The sequence below is a fragment of the Triturus cristatus genome, chromosome 10 (assembly GCF_964204655.1).
Source record: "Triturus cristatus chromosome 10, aTriCri1.1, whole genome shotgun sequence".
NCBI lineage: Eukaryota > Metazoa > Chordata > Amphibia > Caudata > Salamandridae > Triturus > Triturus cristatus.
In genome coordinates, this window is record NC_140593.1 from 146,058,502 (window position 1) to 146,080,345 (window position 21,844).

At 44.1% G+C, this 21,844-nt stretch overlaps 1 protein-coding gene across 5 annotated transcripts in view; it reads left to right on the forward strand.

Annotated features, from left to right (window-relative positions):
• Positions 1-3,498: 3,498 nt before the first annotated feature.
• Positions 3,499-21,844, forward strand: part of DNAJC13 (DnaJ heat shock protein family (Hsp40) member C13) — a 1,667,846-nt gene continuing 1,649,500 nt past the window's right edge. For 4 of the 5 annotated variants that reach the window (XR_014970022.1, XM_085630671.1, XM_085630672.1 and 1 more), the window contains exon 1: positions 3,537-3,750. The gene's annotated coding sequence lies outside the window, so the exon portion shown is untranslated. Of the gene's footprint in view, positions 3,751-21,844 lie in introns of all 5 variants that reach the window. The other variant, XM_085630673.1, reaches the window with a different exon arrangement.

Here is a 21,844-nt window from a genome sequence, read left to right on the forward strand (position 1 = left end):
CCGGTTTTGGGGTTTCACCCCTCTTCAGCTAGGATAGCTTAACTCCAGTGGCGTAGTGAGCACGGGGCCCACGTCTGGGCATACCCTTCCCACATGGGGTGAACAGCAAAACACACAAGATGATGGGCGGAATGTTGCACATTGGCAAAACATTCACCCCCAGTCACAGATCTGGGTTTAATCCATCGTTATTTCGCTCACCACGCCACCCCAGTTCAGACATGGCCATATGCAAATCAGTCTTGACCCTATGCTTCATGGGCACAGTCCAGCCCGAACTGCCAAGCTCCTCCTTCCAGAATCCTCGGGGCTGTGCTGATGCTCAAAAGGGGTCCACCTCTCAACTGCCCCAAGTCCGGAATACAAGTCTACGCGGACTGGTGAGATAGTTGAGCGAGGGAAGGAAAGGGTAGGAACAGCAGGGAGGTAGACCTATGGATGACACAAAAAGGAAACACAGTAAACGATCAGTATATGAAGCAAGGCTACGATAGATCAGGAGAACTCTCTAGGTGGTAAATTCGAGGTACATGTACTATCACTCTACCTGTAAAGAAATCAAAGGGCGGTTTCTACCAGAAGAGAGGAGAGGGTGATTGCTGATTTTCCAACATGAAACTCTGCACAGGGAGAAAACATTTATCAGTATATAATGTCTATAGATACGTCCCACACAGTCCTCTCGGTTGAAAATGTAGCACCCTTTGTTTTGTACACCACCTACCCTGATCATGCATGGAATAGCCCCCAATGCAACAGAGGAACTTCCAAACGCCCTCTATCTCTCTCTCTCCTAGGGAAATGGTAGAAAGAAACATACGTGAATCAAACCAAATCTGATGTGCATGAAGCCATCTGTACTTAAAAGTCATAAGATTTTCCCCTGGAGGGGTTCAGTCATCTTATGTTTGTGACACCTGAGCAAGGTGTGTACATCGTGTGGCCGGCCAGTTAGGAGATCCTCTACGGCAAACAGTAAATAGAGTTCACCCCTTGAAGACGGACCTACTGGTCAACATAAACGGTTCACTCCCTGCATGAGATCACAAACGCCTCCGATCTCGCCAACAAGGAAGGAACCAAGAAGGAGTGCGGCGCTGTTGCTTCACAAGCGTTGCACCTTTTTCGGATTTGGCTGTTTACAAGCAGAGAATCAGGTTCCATAATAACCCAGTCTGTCCGTGAGAACACTGCGCAATATTCCTCACAACATCCCCTGTTTGAATACAGCCGGTTTGCTGTCTTCCCCAACAGAGTACCAAAGCCCCCAACCAAGCCGGAGGCGCCGCCTTCCAGCGCGTGTCAACACAGTTAAATGAGGCAAAAGAAGAGCAAGGTGCGGGGAGGCACCCTTACCGCCTTGCACAGCTCTGGTCACCAACGATCTCCGCAGCTGCAGGTTCTCGGAATCATCGGCCGCGTCCCGAGTGCTTGACACTCCTATATCCGGTGACTATGAGCGCCAGCGTCTCGCGAGAGTGATCCTGCTGCGGACGCTGGGAAGTGTAGTTTGTTCAGGAGAGACTTCCTGTTTCTCCTCGGGACCGCGTAGTCAGTGTTTACCGGACTACGGATCCTGACACAAGCCATGTCTTCCCTGGACCGGAATCAAGCATCCTAGGACCGGTTTCGGGGCTTCACCCCTCTTCAGCCAGGATAGCTTGACTCCAGTGGTGTAGTGAGCATGGGACCCACGTCTGGGCATACCCTTCCCACATGGGGTGAGCAGCAAAACACACAAGATGAAGGACGGAATGTTGCACATTGGCAAAACATTCACCCCCGGTCACAGATCTGGGTGAGCACGGGACCCACATCTGGAATCAAGCTATCCTGGCAGAAGAGGGGCACAGGGTCAAGACTGATTTGCATATGCCTGGGTTCAAACTGGAACGGCATGGTGAGCAAAAACACGATGGATTTAGGCCCAGATCTCTGTACTGGGGTGAATGTATGACATTGTTCTGCATTTTGTCCATCAACTTTTGTTTTTGCATTTGTCACCCCGAGTGGGAAGGGTATGCCCAGACGTGGGTCCCTTGCTCTTCATACCACTGGAATCAAGCTATCCTGGCTGAAGAGGGGTGAAACCCCAAAACCGGTCCTAGGATGCTTGTTTCCAGTCCAGGGAGGACCTGGCTTGGCAGTTCGGGCTGGACTGTTCCCATGAGGCACAGGGTCAAGACTGATTTGCATATGGCTGGGTTCAAACTGGAACGGCATGGTGAACAAAATAACGATGGATTTAGGCCCAGATCTCTGTACTGGTGTGAATGTATGACATTGTTCTGCATTCTGTCCATCAACTTTTGTTTTTGCATTTGTCACCCCGAGTGGGAAGGGTATGCCCAGACGTGGGTCCCTTGCTCTCCATGCCACTGAAGAGCGGTGAAGAGCGGTGAAACCCCGAAACCGGTCCTAGGATGCTTGTTTCCAGTCCAGGGAGGATCTGGCTTGGCAGTTCGGGCTGGACTGATTTGCATATGTCTGGGTTCAAACTGGAACGGCATGGTGAGCAAAAAAACGATGGATTTAGGCCCAGATCTCTGTACTGGGGTGAATGTATGACATTGTTCTGCATTCTGTCCATCAACTTTTGTTTTTGTATCCTGTCCTCCTCGCCAGAATGCAAAATAAGAACAAGTCGAAGGTGAGCAAGAGAAGAAATGAGAGCCATTTATTCATACACTACTAAGGTAGGCATCTTGCAGACAAGTATCAACTGAATCCTTGCTTTAAACATTCAAAGCGAGCTCAACTTGGAAAACAGAAGGAGGAGGCAGGGAAAGAAGCAATGCAAACATAACTATGGCAAACCATAATTTGATAGTAAATAACTATAGTAATGACAAATGTAATAGAAAAATAAGAATTAGTTATCTTGACAGCGAGCAGCGAGAAGAGAGGGCTAGATGCAGCTCCCAGTCTTTTTACGGGATGACTGCCTTCTTATTGGCTATCATTCATTAAAACTTCATAGGTAGTTTGTTTTCCACTGACCCATGGGAAATAAATATTTATTAAATGAATAGTAAAATATCTAATTTGTAAATTGTAAAGAAACACTGTATGCTGAAAATATATATATAACAACGTGGCCACCCTGTTTCAGCTATACACATTTATGAAGCCCAAGAAATAGGAGCGAAACATACACCAAGTCTATCTAAAAGAAAATTATTTTCCTACATCATCCTAGAGGGAACTATAAAAAATACACACGGGGTATTTAATAAAAAAAACTAAAAGGTGAAGAACATGATTTTTCATATTAAACTGCAAAACATGTTGGTCTCTGTTTCGTAATGTAAACCTTATATGATGTTAGAGTTAGAAAAGTAATGAATGTGTTAGGTAAGATATAGTTTATCTCGGGTCCTGAAATATGAACCAGTTGTGTTTACAGATGGCCGCCCTTTCGCCGCTTCCCGAGGAGCAAGGCTCGTACTTTCGCTTTCCATTCCTCTCTCTTGCTCCCGCCCTCTCCCTTCAGACTAAACAGAAGTGCGCATGCGTGGAGATGGCGGGATGCGGAAGGATCTGACACGGGGCGGCGGGGTCAGCTGACTCTGGTTCGGCGCTTGCTCAGTGCAGTCTGTGTGGCACGGCGAAGATGGCAGCCCCCAGCGCTCTCTTGTGAGGGCCGGACAGGGCGAGAGCTGGGAGGGGCTCTGGGAGAGGCTCCGACCGTGTTCCCCGAAGCTAGAAACGGGGACACGGAATCCGTCAGCTCCAGCGCTGTCCTGACAGGTAAATAGACCGTCGGGGTGTGGGTGGAGGAGGACTGTCACTTGCAGCCTCAGCATTGCTTGACAGATACATGTTTCACCACGGCAGGGATGGGTGGTAGTTGGACATAGAGCCCAGAGTTCACTGGGAAGATGTACGAACTATTAAGGCTGGGCCCAGAGAGAGGCCAATAGAAAAGTTTAACTGCACCCCTCGTTATTTGGACCTATCTTGGAGGTGAGTTAGAGAGTCAGCAAGTGGGGAGAATATATCTAGAGCTCTCCCTCTGTAGGGGGGAGCATAGCGGTTTTGAAATTAACTTGATGCTTTTCAAACTCGTACCAGTTACAGAAAAACATAGTTAAATTGCATGTGAATATATATCTGCACTCTTTTCTCTTTGTGCGTGAAATATCCTTTATTCGTTTGCCTAGAAGTTGTCTTATTTGGAAAATCAGGTTTTAAGTAGATTGAGTGAGGCATTATACTTGGGCCACCAAAAGCAAGGTACCGCAAAAGTTGTCCGAACTGTGGGTGGGACACGGTGAGATTTGAAGGCGAAAAGGTGGAGGTCAGGTCAGTGCTTTAAATGAGCCGGTACTGAGTATCTGCACTCCTTTAAAATGAAAGGGAGAGTACCTGCAGTTCCCAGCACTGCTGCAATATATTTAATGGGAGTGTGCCAACAATTCTCAGTAGCAAACGGGTACTTTAAAGAAAAGAGTACCTGAACTTCTGTGTTTCCATTGAAAGCCCAGGATGAGGGAACCGCATGAGCTCTGATGTGCACGCCGTTTAGGCTGTTAAAGGAGTGAGAGTCTAGTTTACACACCTGTATACAGGGCTCTAAGTGTTGAACGGGGGTCACTAAAACAGGAATGGCCTTTGTAATGAAGGGCATGGTTTAAACATGTAAATTGCATTTCTGTGATTCCACAACCTCAACCCCCCCCCCCCCCACCCCCGGTATTTTGGTGCCTCTCAGAGCTTTCTGTTATTGCATCCAGATGTAAAACACAACAGCTGACATACACCTAAAACCAGACAGGACTAGTAGCTTTGTGTATGGCTGTTAGCAGTTTCAGTTAAATGGGTAATAACTATGATTTTGGTTTCGATAATTAATATTGAAATTTTTTTAATTCTAAAATTGTGAGTCTGACTTAAACATTTCTGAAGCCTGTGGCAGGGGTAGTAGTGTAAACAGTGTCTCAATCCTCCTGTTATGTTTAATCTATGTTATATGTACACCCTTTTTCTCACCGTATCTCACCCATTTTCATATTTTACACTTCATATCTTTACTCTTCAGCAACTTCTTTCCACTATCTCCTGAATGCACTTGCATCTCCTTCACTTCGCCTCGTAAACAAACAACACCCACTCACCTGTAAACACTGCATTTTATTTTACAATCACCCTGTTAATATGTTGCCAGCTGTATACTTCCATTATACGCATCTGCACAGAATTACAATTGCAACTGTAATACTTGACCATTGCTCTAAACACTGCAAAGCGGACAACGATTGGTGACCATGCATTCTGAGCACCTTTCTGACCCACTGACAGGTGCTGTGAGAAACTCGCACCACCTTCAACCTCCACTCCAGTCCTCACAGTCATGGGCAGTTGTAAACACCTTGAACTCAGTGCAAAGTATACACTATACAAGAGTAATATGGTACATGAACAAAACGACAGAAACACAATGTCCAGAAAACAATGAACACTCTTACAGATTGCAACATTAAGTAAAATGTGAAAAATGAACAGTATCTCAATTATTGACATGGATTACCAAAATGTTTTTTACAATCGTTATTAAGAATTCCATCAGTATTTTTATCCTTTGAGGTTAAGGACTGGAATAGACAGCCCAATAGGGACTCGTTTCAATGTGTGTTTTTAATTATTACCTTCTCTGAGACCCGCAGGAACCTGGTCCACTTAAAGCCCTGGATTTATAGGTACACAAATGAGGCAACCCAATGAGTCTTTGGATAAGAATACAGTGTTCAAAGATCGTATTTTATCAACAGGGTGCCCTTCACGAACATGTGGAAGAAGGTTATGTTTTTCTTTAAAGCGGGTAAATACATAATTCGTCTGGGAAAGGGTGGCATGAAGGCAGGCAACCACAACAGTGCTATGTAACTACCTTGTGAGTTTGTTATGGCCTCTGTTCAGCAGATTTGGGTGAGGCTAACATGTAGTGGGCTCTTTAGACCCAGGAAGATTTTAGTGTTTAAAAACCCTCCAGCCCAAATAAGTAATGCCCGGCATTGTATGCTTTTTGGTTCCCAGTTAGGAGTTTGGTATATGTTGTGTATGGACAGTTTTGACTTCATTAATGCACCTTATTTTACGTGTTGTACCAGCCCTTGCTCAATGCCGGTGGAATGTGTCCATGCAGAAGCATGTGCTAGTATGCTCTGCTCCTAGTGCGAGCTATTGCTGAAAGTCTGCAAATACTGTTTTACCAATGTTGCTACTAATGTTTGGGTGTTAATGAAATGACCCAGTTAATAAGAATCCGTTTATCTTGGTGACCTGTGCAGGTAACGCTACGAGGCACCATAGTATTTTTCAGACAAATATGTTCCTTAAAGTGCTTCACTCGCTTACTTGGAGCATCCACTAACCATGGCCTAATAACTAAGGACGATGAGAAAGATTCACACCTCGTCCCCACCCCTAATAAATCAATAGGCCTCATAGTCTTGTTATACATGACTATATCCATCCTCAGCATGTCTTTGTGGCGAAGTTGGTATTGACATTGTTGATTTTATATATTCTTAAAGTAGTTCCAGTCAGCAGGCTAGCAATTGTATCCATTATGTGTGCAGTTGTAAAGAAAGTGGTGCAGTCTCGAGGCCACCCCTAAGTGCTAGGGAAATAATGTGTCTGGGGAGGGGCAAAGGCTGAGTAATTTAGCGACTAGCTAAAGCTGATTCCTCAAGACCTGGCTCTTCGAGCAGTAGCGCCCCCCCCCCGCCTAGCGCCTTGAGTCCCTCACGGGTAAGTAGCGCGCTTTACAAGTACCCTGATTGATTGATTGATTGATTCTGTATGCATATGCCAGACTGGCTGATGGAGAGGCAGTGTGTGACTAGCCATCCATAGATGCGGGTTTGGCTCGATCAGAAGGTATATGTAGAAGAGGCAAGGTGGTTACAGTGAGAAAGGTGGGACCAGACAGCTTGGAAGCAAGGAGTGGGAGAAGCCAGGGTATGGGAATGAGGGCATGAAACAATGTGCTTGAAAGGAATCACAACGTTTGGCTTGTACACTTCTCAAACATCTTGTCTATACATTTCCCAGATACCCTACCAGAATTAAATAATAAGAACAATAGTCTAAAATAATAATATCCCTCCCAAGTAACAACACTATAAGGCATTTCTATACTCTAGAAGGTTCCTTCACTAGAAGGGCTGTGTAATCCTCGAAATGTAGTCATATTTTCTCGTTGTGTACGACAAGTTGCAGTTTTGTTTTCTATATATGGATTGGCAGTTCAAGAAAAAGGAAGTAGAACAATTCAAAAGGGAGAGCTTTGGTAACTTAACTGACTTGGGTACGATGGTATTTGCTTTGCAAAGAGGTTTGATGCCATGTTTGTCCAAACCACACACGATTGATATGCCTGTTTCTTTATCGCACCTTTAATGCTCTTTGTTCAAAACACAACCGAACGATAGAACTATAAAAGCTGCAATTGGCATGGTGCAGAATGGTATGCAGAGTTGCTTATTGTGTTGGAACTGTGTGGGTGGATAAGGCAAGGGGCAGTAAAATGTTATGAAATTAAAAAGTTTTGAAGTGCTGGTGAAAAGATGAAAGCGTGGAAAAAAGACTAATGCTTAGTCTGACCGTTCCAGAAAAGAGAAGCAAGAAAAGCATAGGGAAAGCAGCTAGATCAGACTCTTGGTGGAAGAAGTTGAGAGACAGAATTAAGATTACAATGAAGGAATTATGCGGCATGAGAAATATAATAATCAAGGCCTAGGGTAGATTTATAAATGATGCATAGTTTGGAACTTATTCTTTGAGAGATTGGTGGCCACTGTATGAATACAACGTCTCGTGCACAAGACATGCAAACATGTTTGATAATAAAAAAGCCATTGACCGGCAATCTCATAGATAGAAATAGGTCACGTAATTAGGTCATCACCTCCATAGTTTTTTCAATTTGTCCAAACCCTTTGTTGCGAATAAGATCAGTCCTCGCACACTTTAGAAGTTTTTCATCTCTGTTGACCTTTGTCTTGTGATTTGCTGTCCTAGGCAGAGGTATGCCTGAGGCTGGACTATGCCCTTAATTATATAGCGAGGCTGCTGAGTTAATAAAACAATTTCTTACTACTTCACTTTAATACGTGATCCACCTTGAATGTTGGGTTTGCAATTAATCCTATTCAGCCTCCACCACCACCTCAATTTGCATTAACATTTTATTTTTGCCAAAAAGGTTTCTGTCATATCCAGAGCAGACATTTATGTGGGTAATCAGATTTGTTTAAACCCCAGGTACGAAGTGAAGATTTTGCAATGGTCGATTGTGGGACTGTGGCGTCGTAGCTATTGGTGGCTTTAAGTTTTGTTATTAATGAGAATTGAGATCACTTTGTTTCATAAGAGCGCAGGTGATCAGTAATAGCAGCGATAGAATGCACGTTCAGTTGCTTAAAAGTAGGTGCGCACCTTGGTTCACCCGTGATTTGGTCATTGTGTTGGAATTGTTGCTTTAGCGAATCCAGGTTTCCCTGAGGGTTTGTGGGCATACTTTAATGCGTCCTCTAGCGATAGTTTGGAAACTCCCTTAAAATGTATAATTTTGTGAGTATTCATCGGTACTTAATCACCCTCGAAACAGTCGGATTCAAAGACGGAAACCGGTACAAATGCTCCGAACGTTTTTGGTGTTGCAGGGGAAGGGGCATCTCCAACGTGAAAAATATTTTCCAAATAGAAGAGCAAACAAGTCTGTTTAATGAGCAATTGCACAGCTGTGTTCCATTTACTCATGTAAAGTTGCACATCAGCTAAAGTTTGCACGTGGAAACGATTACCCTTTGCAGGACTTAAAAGCACTGGGTGCTTTTGTAATGCAGGCCAGCCAGAAAGTAATGACTGAACGATAAGTACCCGACTTCCTATTGCCATTCCTCCTACGACTTCATATTTGTATATGAATATTACTGTTCGAGATATCCTTTGAGAGTTTGTGAGCACCTTGACTTTGGTCCATATGCGAAATTAAGATTACACTACTCTAATTCGAAAATGCGGTTCTTGTAGTTCTGTTTAGCTGCTCGCTTTGAAATTGCTATCATATTTATGCAAGATAAAATAACGCGTACCATGTTTTGATAGTCATTTGTTGGCACATCAAAGGGGTAAAATGATCAGTTAACCCCAAAAAACATAGGATTTGATTTTCATAATTCTCTTTTTGAAAGCGGTACTTGTGCATAAATAATGAAAGTTACAAATTCATCATTAATTATCATGTGTACTATAACAGCGCCACATTAAATTATAATCAAGTTCTTTGCAATAACGTAATACAGCGAATATAATTTAGAAATACTGTACACACCCGCATCGATATGATTTAGGAATTACATTTAGGTACGAGATTGAACTCCACACGTTGTACGTGCTGGGGCCTGGTGTAATATTTCGGTTAAGGCAGGATGGTTTATGAGTGTTAGTAAGTATGCTTCATTTATAGCTTAAAAGAAGTCAGCAGTCACGCGGGGGGAGGGGGGGGGGGGGAGCGCTGAGCAGAGTGGATGTCTCTTATAAGAACTGTGACTTTCATTCAAGGAGAGAGTTTTAATGCGTGTCGCTCTCACTGCCAAATATTCGACAGCCCCGAGCACAGTAAAAGAAAACAGTTTTAAAACATATATTTGGGGGCTTCACATTTGCACTTTCATGAATTGCAGACTTCCCACCGAGTAAGTGGTGAGGAAATAATTTGGGCGTAATTGTGTTTTCTAATGTACGGTAGTTTTAAATAAGTTCTAGACAAATGTGTCAGCTGGTTGGTACTAAAATAAATCGATGGGCTCTAATGTGTTTAAAGCAAAATACAGCCTGTTTGCTAGCAATGTGCAATTTGCTTCAAACCGCAGAATTGGGTATGTGTTGTATAGATAACTGCAGCTGCGTGATTGTTCAAATAACAGTTTAAATAAACACTTTCAGATCTAATTTCTTCAAATTAACTACGTCCTTATTATGAACTCTACTTAGTGTGTCGAACTCGCAGAGAGCTTTAAAACCCCACTTCTCTCAGTTACAATTTAGGGGATATATATATATATATTTTATTTCCCTCCAGTTCCAATTTTCCAATATCAATCGGACACCCACACAAGGTACGACATTCCAGTAGATTCTTTCACACTTTTAATTATATCACTGTAACTCGTTTCAACATTGCAGCCTTGTTCACACCTATGTTTATAATGTTTTTTTTTTGCTTCTAAAATTTTGAAATTGACTGTTTTTGAGATTGTAAACATTTGTAGTTCTTTTGGCATGTTTCTGTATTTAGCAAAACTGTAAAGTAAACTTGTTGAAAAACAATTCTCATTTTACTTCCCATTAACACCCTCTTTTTAGCGGCAGAAGCAATGCTTCCTTATCTGTGTGTTGCACCCGTCAAAATTAAAGTTTCACACTTTCCAGAAAGAAATAAAGTAAGATGCCTCATGTCCTCATCTAGTTGCATTGAATTGTCACGGTCTTTCTATAATTATCTCACGTTTTCTTGTAAAAATCGTTAATTCAGTTCCTCAAAGTTAAAACATGCATCTGATTGAATAAAACCTAATCTGCAGATATGGAGGACAGTCATATAAAGTACAAAAGCTGTGTTTTTCCAAGTGTGACATAAAGACAACTATAGGTTTCGCCAGCATCATGTACTCAAGATGGTCAGTCTTTAAATATGTCGTTCTGTGAAATTCATGTCAGTCCTTACTGTTTTATCGCATGTGATTCCATAGCAGTGTAATCGGACACATAAACATTATCAACCACGAGTTACTCATTTTATTAGGTCGCGCCTGAGCCAGCGCGCATGCGCTGCACTGCGAGGCTTTAGTAAGGGCTTCAAAACTCTGTACACACGCTTGTGCGTGTGCTTTTGTTTTATCACCCGCTATTGGGCTTTGCATGCGTCTTTCTAAGAAAGACAGCACGCAATTGGCCCAAGGCGGGTGCATGTCCCGCCTTCTGTCACCTGGCCTAGGGTGCTCGGTAGCGAACAGCAGCGCCATCTGTTTCCAATTATCGCGCTCGCGTTAATAGGAAACAGATGGGCAAACGCGGCGCTTTCACTTTCGCCGCCGACCTGGCAGACGCGGGCACGCTTGTTTAGGACTTGTGCCCTGGTTGCCTGTGAATTCAGTATGGCTCCCTCAGTAAAACAGTTCGCTTTTCTATTTTGCGTGCATCACGTCTACAAAATGTTGTGTCCTACATGCAGTTTCGATAGAGGGCACGTCAATGGTCCCGGTGTCCCCATAGCGCCGCATCCTTAGGCTAAGGATCTAATTGGGAGGTAATTGGCCTTCCTGCTGCTCTTTTTCAGCTGGGATGCGGTTGTTGTGAATTTATGCCTGGGGGAACTTTACCCAATCAGTAGCGATAATCCCTCCGGGGCACACAACGTCATGGCCGCGCGGCAGACTGAGATACCCCGTCTCGGTGCTCGAGCTGAGATGGAATGTTATGAGCAATCATGACGTTCACTAGGGAAATAGTTTCCAAAGCTCTTCGTCCCTAAATGAGCTTGGTTACATATTTTAATACGTTTATCCTTTTCGAGTGGGAAAGGTGGATGTACAGAAAGAGACTGCTTTCTCCGGTGCAACTCGTTTCCACAGGTTTGGGGCATGCTTAAGGTAGGGTAAGGCAACCGCCTTACAGTGCTTCGAGTAGGGTGCAGCGATGCATGCCTTAATGTTGCTTAGAAATGCAAGTACGACCTTTCGAACAGTGGAGGAATGCTTGCGTTTACACATGCCTGTACACTGCGCATGCTACACCTGTCACCACACTTTCTCCACAACAAAGGCCATCTAAATCTTTTTGCTGTGGCAATGCCCAGTCAGAAGGACAGTCACTTCAGGAGAAGTATTGTTGCCTATCCGAAACCTTGCCGATGACATTCTTTAAAACCAAACCCACAAACACAATCGATAATTCAAAAGTGAATCAAAACCTGCAAACAGACAACACTCTCTGTGATGCCGGCCCTCGGGACGGGGTTGGAGGAGAATTTGATGAAAGCCTTAGAAGAGCCAACGGGTTTGGGGGTACCCAATAATATAACCAGCTAAAAATCCGAAAAAATATTAGCTTTAATGTTTTACGTTTTTAATGGCTTTTTTCCCTTAAACCAATTATTTCAGTTCGGTAACATAACACTAAACGTGGAAGAGTAGGATGAAGGGAAGAGAATAGCGGTCGTGGAAGAAAAGAGGCAGTATTTGCCCAAGTATTACATATAGATTCTATTCATGTGCATTTCGAATCTTTGATGGAAGGGGTTCGTTTTTGTAATTGTTTCTAAAGGGGTTGAAGGAAGGCCATCCATAAATTCCTCCTTCCAACACTGTACTGGTATGGCTTCATAGATGGCTTCATCATGAATGTGTGTGGAAGTGCAAATTAGGAGATTAGAATCCTTAGCCTTTCTTTCCCAACAGAACAAATTGTGTGATCCTGGGCAAATCCAGCTATCACCATGTACCTCCCCATGCCTCATTTTCATTTTCTATCCGTCTTCTCTAGGAACACCTCATTCTTGCATTGCCTGAATCTATCCCCTCTCTCACCACCCTACCTTTGCATAGCACCCTCTTGCCTTACAGCTGTGCTACAAATATCAATTTCTTCTCTACTTTCCTCTACACCTACCTTAAGGGGCACAATTAGGTGAAAGACGGCACCATTCCAACTGAAGATGTAGACGGGCGATTTAGTTTAAAGTAGGGTAATGCAGTATGCACCCTCTTCACCATGTTCATGGGAACTTCTGGTATCTTCATGGAAGGGCCGATTCACCACCTGACCACTCTGCGTGTTACAGTGCTCCTACACTGCCTACTGTCTCCGGAGGCAAAACCAGTCTTCTACTGCGAGATGTGACGATGTACTAGCCGTCTTGTCTTTCTATACTAGTCCTAACACACCAGTTGCCTTCATAGAGTCATAAGTGATGAAACACGAGCGACCTGCCTTGTTGGACAAGGCTTTTGCCCACCTCATTCCTAAAGACTGGTAACAAATAGCTTTGCACACCTCTCGTAACTTGGATTTTACTGTTTTTCCCCTTAGGCTCTTTGATACACTTAATGTGCTGTCTGCTACAAGTGGTTATTGTACGGACAATGTTAAGGCTCCTACCATTTACAATTGGGCGGGGGTGAAGGTGATTTGTGACTCTCAGCAGCGTGTCATTGTGGGTTTCCTGGGATTATGTAAACTGATTAGGAGTGTCATCTGCGGGATAGGCAATGTTCTTTGCACAACTGCTGGTTGCAATTTGTATTGGTCAGTAGAATGTTTTTAGGTCGAGCCTGGGCAGCGCATGCTCTGCGAGCCATGCTTTATTGGAGTATGTACTTGAAGCCCTGCCCACTCTCTGCCCATATTTATCATTGTCTTGCGTCATTGTCCTTCGTAAATGCTGGCTTCGGATTCGTTATTAGGCTTGTTAGTCCCTCCTTAGTAGCGCCTTGTCTTAATTTGTAACCTCCCATGAGGACTGGCCGTTTTACTTCGGATGTTACTCGATCCGTCGTCTTTAGTCTGTAAGCCCTATTTTCTTGAATGAGTTTTTCTTACTGTAGGAGGGTCTCTTGTGCGCAATTGTGACCACAGCTTTTTTATTTAACTCGTAGCAAATGGGGGGGCTCTTCAGGGGCAACTCAGCGATTCCTTCAAGCATTCGGTATGTAATAGGTCTTGCATTTGCGAGAGTTTAAGCTATTGGCATTATAAAAGGCAATGCCTTTTATTTGTTTTAAAAACCAAAACATTGATAAAGGGCATTGTCAGTTACAATGCCAATAGCTAAGCTCGCGTAAATGAAAGACCTATTGCATTGCAGATGCTTGTTTATGACAGTTACCGAGTCATCCTACGCCCCTGGAGCCACGCTTTCCGAAAGCAATTACTTGCTGAAAGGTCTGTTGTGTTTTATTGGCAGTTGTTAAACGTCTGTCCAATATGCGAGGACCATTATTTATTAATATTTAGACTTTTAGATGTGTTGTTGAGCAATAAGTAATGCATATTTGGAAAATATATACAATTACCCTGATGAGACGAAGGAGGTAATAATAGATGGATGTAGTGTGTTTGAGGCAATGGGCGTATATTCTGACTTTTTCTTGTTTACTTCTGGTAATGTTTATCTCTCCCATTACAATATTTTTGTAGGTTTCTATGTGCAGTACCGGGATGTTTCGTGGGCCTATTGTATTAACTCTATAACTTCACCATACAACTTTCCGAGACAAAATGTAGTGGCAAACTTTAGTTCATAATTAAATGCCTTTAAACTGCTTTGGAAATATGTTTGACAAATTGAATCCATCATTAACCACATCTTTGGCAATCTAGTTTTCTCGGCTTGATCCACAATTATATTTGTGTCTCAAAACAGATCTACATTTGTGTATAACTCCATGCCATTTTCTTTTTCAATGCAATTGCTGCGGAAATATGTGCATCATGCACTTAATGTATTCTAACCAGACCAATATAACCTTTTGTCTCGGAGGTCGTCGGTAACATGAGTGCCGTTGAACTTGTTAAAAGTAACCCCTGCTGTTTATAAGGCTGTTGATGTAATGTATGTATTTGTACTTGTATAGCGCACTTCTACCCAGGGGTCTCGTAGCGCTGTATTCATACCGCTGTGGAACCCTTCCTGGTTTTCCTGTGAGATGTCCACTCCTGGGCACCCCCAAGGTGAAGCCAGGCATCCTAGCGCTGTGGGGGCCGTTGTGGAGATTAAGCAAGCTGTTGCACAGTGGGACCCATGATTAGAATAGGCACCGAGGCGAGAATGATCAGGTCCGGGGCAATTGAATCCAAGAGCCGCCGAGGCAGGAATTGAACCCTGGTCCCAGGCCAGATTTCTGCATTGCATCAGGGTCTGCCGCTCTAACCATTGAGCCACACTTCTCCACCAGGGCAGTGGTGGCAACAGCAGAACTTTATTAAATATAATGCTTTTCATAAAACAATAATTTGCTTTATCTGATCATAATACACTGTTTCCATTTCTTTATAAGAAATGTAATAGAACAGAGTCTAAGGTAGTGACCCTATATTTAAGGGTCAGTCCAGTAGTCCATAACTTAAATATTTTTTATTTTCCCCCATTTGACAAAACAAAACCAATCAAATTATAAAAATGCCCCAAAGTTTGGTATTTGGAAGTTTTCTTTGGATTGGTCATGGGAACTGGACATTATAAATATGGTCTCAGAAGATGATCCTCTCGTTTAAACTCCTGTAGGTCAATGCTGGGCAGTGAGTGCACAAAGGCCGCTGGGCACACAGTCAAACTTGGTATGACAACCTACGTTAGGCCAAGGGAGTAACGTTTGGTGAGGTATGCGTCATGTCTGTATTTGTTAGCTGTTCCCATCACAAACAAAAAAAAAACGGAAAAAAAAATACAAACATTTATTGTCATTCGGTTCTGAAAACAATCTGTGGTCCTAAATGTTTTTTTTCTTCATCTGTGAATGTTATTGTCTGCCAGGCGCTAATATTGTTCCATCATTCCTAGTTTGTCAGTTAACCTCATTCTTAAAAAAAATATCCTGAAGGAGAGACCTCTACTGGGACCATCATACATGCCAGATTTGTGGGAAAAAAGCTAACAAAATAAACCAATTAGGTCAGCAGATCCAATGGAAGTGGCTATGCAATTTCTAGGCCATCCTTTTTACATTTAGGTTGACTTGCAATGCTCCCACGACTCAACAAACCCAAAAAGAAAGACAATCTGTTTAGTAGCGGTGCAAGACCTTGGGTAGGGCCATAAGTTGTTGCCTGTGCACCGCATAGGGATTCTCATAAGCTTGTGAGTACTGCACCTTGTGTGCTCTTCTGTTAGAATGGCATTCTGAATAAAAACAAATAATGCACCCATGAAGTTACCTGCAATGCCCTAATCAGTGTATCATGTAAGGGAATTTATTGTTGTGAAATTAGACATTAGTGTGGGATCGCTGTCCTTTTTAAGATTGAGCCTAGAAGCTTGCATGCTTCCAGTGGGCCCATCACTTGTCATTGGTTGTCCTGGGTGCCCTTCCAAATCCCTTGCTTTTGAATGGTAAATCATGCCCATTTGTCCCTCCATTTGGTCTGTTGTTTCCTCCCATAGCGACTCGCCCTGTTACAGGGCTCATTTAGCTTCTGTCCCTTCAGTTCGTTTTACACACTATTTTTCCCGATTGCCTGCCTCGTGTTCTGGAAATGTTGCCAACGTGTGCAGTTGTCCAGTATTACTGCTTTCCCCTCACTCCCTCCCACCCACCGTTTCACAGTGTGTTCTCCCCTTCGCACCTTAGCTTTCATTTATGATCTTCAGAGTCTGGGGTCACTGAAGATCGAGTTGAGCAGCCACAAATTTAGAATGTTAGAAATTTTACTTTACTGTAACTCCCTTTCACCCTTTCGTTTTTAGCATTAATTAGTTTTCACTCCCTCGGATCTCCGTTTCTGTAAACTGAGCATCTAAATCTTGTTCTTTATTTGGTCATACATGTGGCACCTGTGTTTCTGTTCCCTGTGTTAAATCCCCTTTTTTAGTCCATTAGGCAGTGCCGCATCTGCTGCTCTGTTCCCAGTGGTAATTCCTCATTCTTACTCCTCTAGCCAGTGCTGCTAGCTGCTTCTCTGGTCCCAGTGGTAATTCCTCGTCCTTAGTCCTCTAGGCAGTGCTGCTAGCTGCTTCTCTGATCCAGTGGTAATTTCTCATTCTAAGTACTCTAGGCAGTGCTGCTAGCTGCTAGTCTGGTCCCATCGGCAATTCCTCATTCTGAGTACTCGAGGCAGTGCTGCAGCTGTCTCTGCTCCCAGTGGTAATCACTCATTCTGAGTCTTCTAGGCAGTGCTGCAGCTGTCTCTGTTACCCGTGGTAATTTCCCTTTTTTTAGTCCTTTAGTCAGTGCTGCAGCTGCATCTCCATTCCCAGTGCTAATTCCTCTTTCGTACTCCTCTAGCCAATGTTGCTAGCTGCTTCCTTGGTCCCATTGGTAATTCCTTTCTCAGTCCTCTATATAGTGCTGCTAGCTGCTTCTCTAACCCAGTGGTAATTCCTCATTCTGAGTACTCTAGGCAGAGCTGCTACTCTGGTCCCGTCGGTAATTCCTCATTTTAAGTACTCAAGGCAGTGCTACAGCTGTGTCTCTGTTCCCAGTGGTAATTCCTCATTCTAAGTCTTCTAGGGAGTGCTGCTAGCTGCTTCTCTGCTCCCAGTGGTAATTACTCATTCTACATCCGCTAGGCAGTGCTGCAGCTGTGTCTCTGTTCCGAGTGGTAATTTCTCATCCTGAGTCGTCAAGCAGGTGCTGCTAGCTGCTTCTCTGGTCCCGTCAGTAACTTCCCCATTCTAAATCCTCTAGGCAGTGCTGCAGCTGTGTCTCTGGTCACAGTGGTAATTCCTCATTCTTAGTTCTCTAGGCAGTGCTGCTACCTGCTTCCGACGGTAATCCCTCATTCGAAGTCTTCTAGGCATTGCTGCAGGTGCTTCTCTGGTCCCAGTGTTCCTCATTCTAAGTCTTCTAGGTAGTGCTGTAGCTCTGTCTCAATTCTTATATCCACTACACTCGAAACCAAAACACATAGATAAGACATGGTCATTTACAACACCAATAGCTCTAACAAATGCGAGACCTATTGCAGTGGAAATGCTTGTTGTATTTGGGTTGTAACATGTACCTAAACCGAAGATTGTAGTTATATATATTGTGTGTCTGTCTCTGTGTGTGTGTGTGTGTGTGTGTGTGTGTCTGTCTTTAATGCAGAGTTATCAATATCGACTCTGTAGTTAAGGTTAAACCTATTGGTACCTGGCATAAGCGCTTTCTACAGAATACTTATAACTTAGTCCTTTTTTGACAAATCTGTACAACAATTTCCAAAATACTGTATGGCATTGTACGCGTGTGGACTAACCGTTACATTGTGAAGTCTGTTTGTCCTTTTGGATTTGGATTGTAACCATAATGTCTATTCAACTGAAGTTTCAAGTTGTGTATGTATATATGCCTCACTGTGTGATCTAGAACATAGAGGCATCAATAATCAACTCTGTAGTTAAGGTTAAACCCATTAAAAGCATTTTTATAGACACTGTTAGACTTGGCATCTTTTGGCGTGTTTCCCCTGAGTTTTTGCTTTCTGACCTCCCAGTTTTGACTCTGTGCTGGCTTAGTGTTTCTGCTCACTTTTCTCACTGCTGATCAGTGGTAAAGTGCAAGTGCTCTTGTGGTACAATGAGTTATGGATTGATGTTTCCATGATTGGCCTATTTGATTTATGTGTCAGTCCCTAGTAAAGTGCACTGCGGGTACCAGGGCCTGTAGATTAAATGCTGGTGGTGGGCTGCAGCACTGGATTGTGCCACGCACCCAAACAGCCCGTAAATGTGACTCTGGCCTGTCATTGCAGAGCCTGTACGCAGTCTGGTACTGCAATGTCGACTTGGTAAGTGCACCCAGTTGCCAGGCCCTAACCTTCACTTTTCTTACATGTCAGCCACCCCTAAATTAGTCCCACAGTACCCCTGTGGGCAGGGTGCAGTGTATGTGAAAGGTAGGACATGCCCTGGTGTGTGTGGCATGTCCTGATAGTGAATTACTGCCAATTTCGTTTTTCACTATTGCAAGGCTACGTGTTCCCCATAGGACAGAATGGGAAGTTTGTTTATAACATCTTATAAACCTAACTGGCCCTGGGAACTAGGTAGAAAAATAAAGTTTAGTATGTTGAACTCAGAATCTAAAGATGCATCTTTTATTGAAGGTGATTTTTACATTCTGTGTTTGAAAATACCACTTTTAGAAAGTAGGTATTTTCTTGCTCAGTCACCCTGTGCACCTCTGCTGGAATGTGGATTGCCTGTCTGGGTTTTGGATGACAGAAGGCTGGGGAGCAGGAGTGGCTCCAGACAGTCCAATTGGGTCAGGAAAGGGCTGAATAGACCCGGGCTGCATTTGGGGAAGGGGAGGAGATTTCCTTGCACCTCAAAGGGCCTGGTCTTCCTCTCACAATGCCGTCTCCACCTCCTGCCAGGAAACCATACCAGAAGGCAGAACTGGTTCTGGCTGGGCACAGACACACTCTGCCTAAGAGATCAAAGGATTTTGGGATATAAATATTGGGGCCCAGACCCCTGAACTTTAGAACTCTTTTGACCAAGAAGAGTGCCCAGAAGAAAAGCCGGAGAAGATGTGAGAAGGACCTACCACTTTGCTGCGTGCTTTGCTGTGTTGGCCTACAGTGGCTGCTTCTGTCTTGGGCAGTGAAAGGACTGAATTGAACTTTCTGCAATCTACTTTGTGAGTTTCTCCAAGGGCTTGAGGTAGAGCTTGCCCCCCTGTTCACGAAGTCTCAGGAACAGCAAAGACTTAAAGCTCTTCTGCCCTCAGCACTGGGGACTGCGTGTTTTGTGCTGCAACAGAAGAAAACCAACTCGACGACGCCACTGCCGACTCCGTGTCCTGAGGGCACTGCCGCAACGCCGCTCTGCGACCCTGGTCTCACTGACGACGCCACCGAGCCGCTGCTCTCACCACAACCTGTGGGTACCGCATTTGGCACCGGCTCGCTTCACGACGAGGCCTGGGTATCCCAGACAACGACGCCCCACGCCGAAATCTACACCGCTTCTTGCACCGTGGTTTGAGGGCACCGCTCGTCAAGTTACATGACGTACCGCCCTCATCCCGCACCACAGCCTTGGCCTGCCAGTGCCATCGACTCCAGTTTGTCAGCCGACGACATCGCTTCAGCAACGACGACGCTGCTGCTTGCACCGTGACCTGCCAGCACTGCGACGAGCACTGCATTCACTTCGCACTGCGACCATCGTCTCACCGACGCCGCCGCTACCCAGCCTCTGCTCGCAGCGCGACCTGAGGGCACTGCAGGCCGCACCGCTGCACTTCGCCCGCTGCACTCGACGCATCCCGACACCAGCGCTCCTGACTTCATCAGAGAGGAGTTTTATCTGCAACGCGTGTGACTTCAAGGGCCCGACGGCTCCTGCACCGACATTCTGAACTGACGCCTGCAGACGCCTTGCTTTCGGAAGCTCAACGAGAGGTCGCCGATTCCCTGCATTTCTAAAAGGTACTGTTTTGCGGGTGTAACCGTCACCGCAGCTGGCCTGCAACGCTGCGGTCAGCCAGAACTGTTTGGATTTGTTTGTTCACGACGCCGCGATAGCCCCGGACGGAGCTATCGACATCAAGGAACTGTTTTCAAGCATATTTTGATAACTGAAGACTTTTAAGTACTGTATTGTGGATTTTTATCGTTTTTGGTCTTGTCTTAAGTATATCAAAATATTGGATATTTTTCTAAATGGGTGTGGTGGCCTTTTATAGTGCTTACACTGTATTACTATTGGTTATGTGCAAATGCTTTACACACTGCCTCTAAGATAAACCTGACTGCTCGTGCCAAGCTACCAAGATGGTGAGCAGGGGTTATTTTAGGATTGTAACTCCCTTATCCTGACTAGAGTGGTGGTATCTGCCTGACTTTGGCACATGCCCTAGCCGATTAAAAATCCCATTTACAACAGACACTTGCATCTTTGACACTTTTTAACAAATTGACCTGCTCTTTCCTAAAAATTGTATATCTGTGTGTGTTGTCATCTTGTAAGGTTGGCTAAAGGTCTGGTGCATACTCTAGGGAATGGGTGGGTGGTGGACAGACTACTTAATCAGTATTTGGTCTAGGCCTTACCTTTTGGATACTACGAGTAGAGGTGCTGAGCCCAGTGCCTTGTTTTGGCGGGAAGGGGATAGAAAATATGACACGTCTTGTGCAGGCTCATCTCTAGGATTTTTGCCTTCACTCCTCCATTTTTGCTGAATTTGTTTTTCTTAGCCTTTAGACTCTCTGCGCTTTACCACTGTTAACCAGTGCCAGAGTTCTTGTGCTCTCCCACCTAAAGATGGTAATATTGGCCTAGACCCGATTAACATATTTAATTTAGTTATAAGTCACTTGTAAAGTGGCACTACCTGTACCCAGGGCCTGTAAATTAAATGCTATTAGTGGGCCTGCAGTGCTGATTGTTTCATGCACGTAGGTAGCACTTTAGACATGTCTTAAGGCCTGCCATTGCGGCCTGTGTGTGCAGTTTTAAGCTGCCATTTCGACCTGGTCAAGTAAACCATTTTGCCAGGCCAAACCGTCCTTTTTAATACGTGTAAGTCACCCCTAGGCTAGGCCGTGGACAACCCTGAGGGCAGGATGCAATGTATTTAAAAAGTAGAACATGTACTTTTAAGTTCTACATGTCCTGGTTGTGAAAACTCTTGAACTCATTTTTCCCTACGCAAGACCCACCTCTCCCATAGGGATAACATTGGAGTTACCTTATTACATTTTATAGATGTAATTTCCAAATGGGAACAGATAATTAGTTAATGTTTGGTGTCTAACGAATTTGAATTTTAAATCCTTACTTATGGTGAAGTTAGATTTTAAATTACAGTTTTGAAAATGCCACTTTTATGGTTCAAATCTCTTTGTTCATTTATGTCAACTTACAGTGTAAATGCCATCTAATATACAATTTTTTTTCAGATCTACAAGGCACGACTTCAATAAGTAATAACAAAACAACTTAAACCCTCCCCTCCGCATTCCTCTCCCAACCCCCACACACTCCGCTTGCTTCGCAGTAATAGTATTCGCATTCCTCAGTTTGTTTTATAAGTCCGACTCTGAGCTGGAGGTGATGGTTAGCTCGGATAGCCGCAGTTAGCAGAGACATTTAGGGTATATCAGTTCTTGAAAGTCCTGTGAGAGAGGT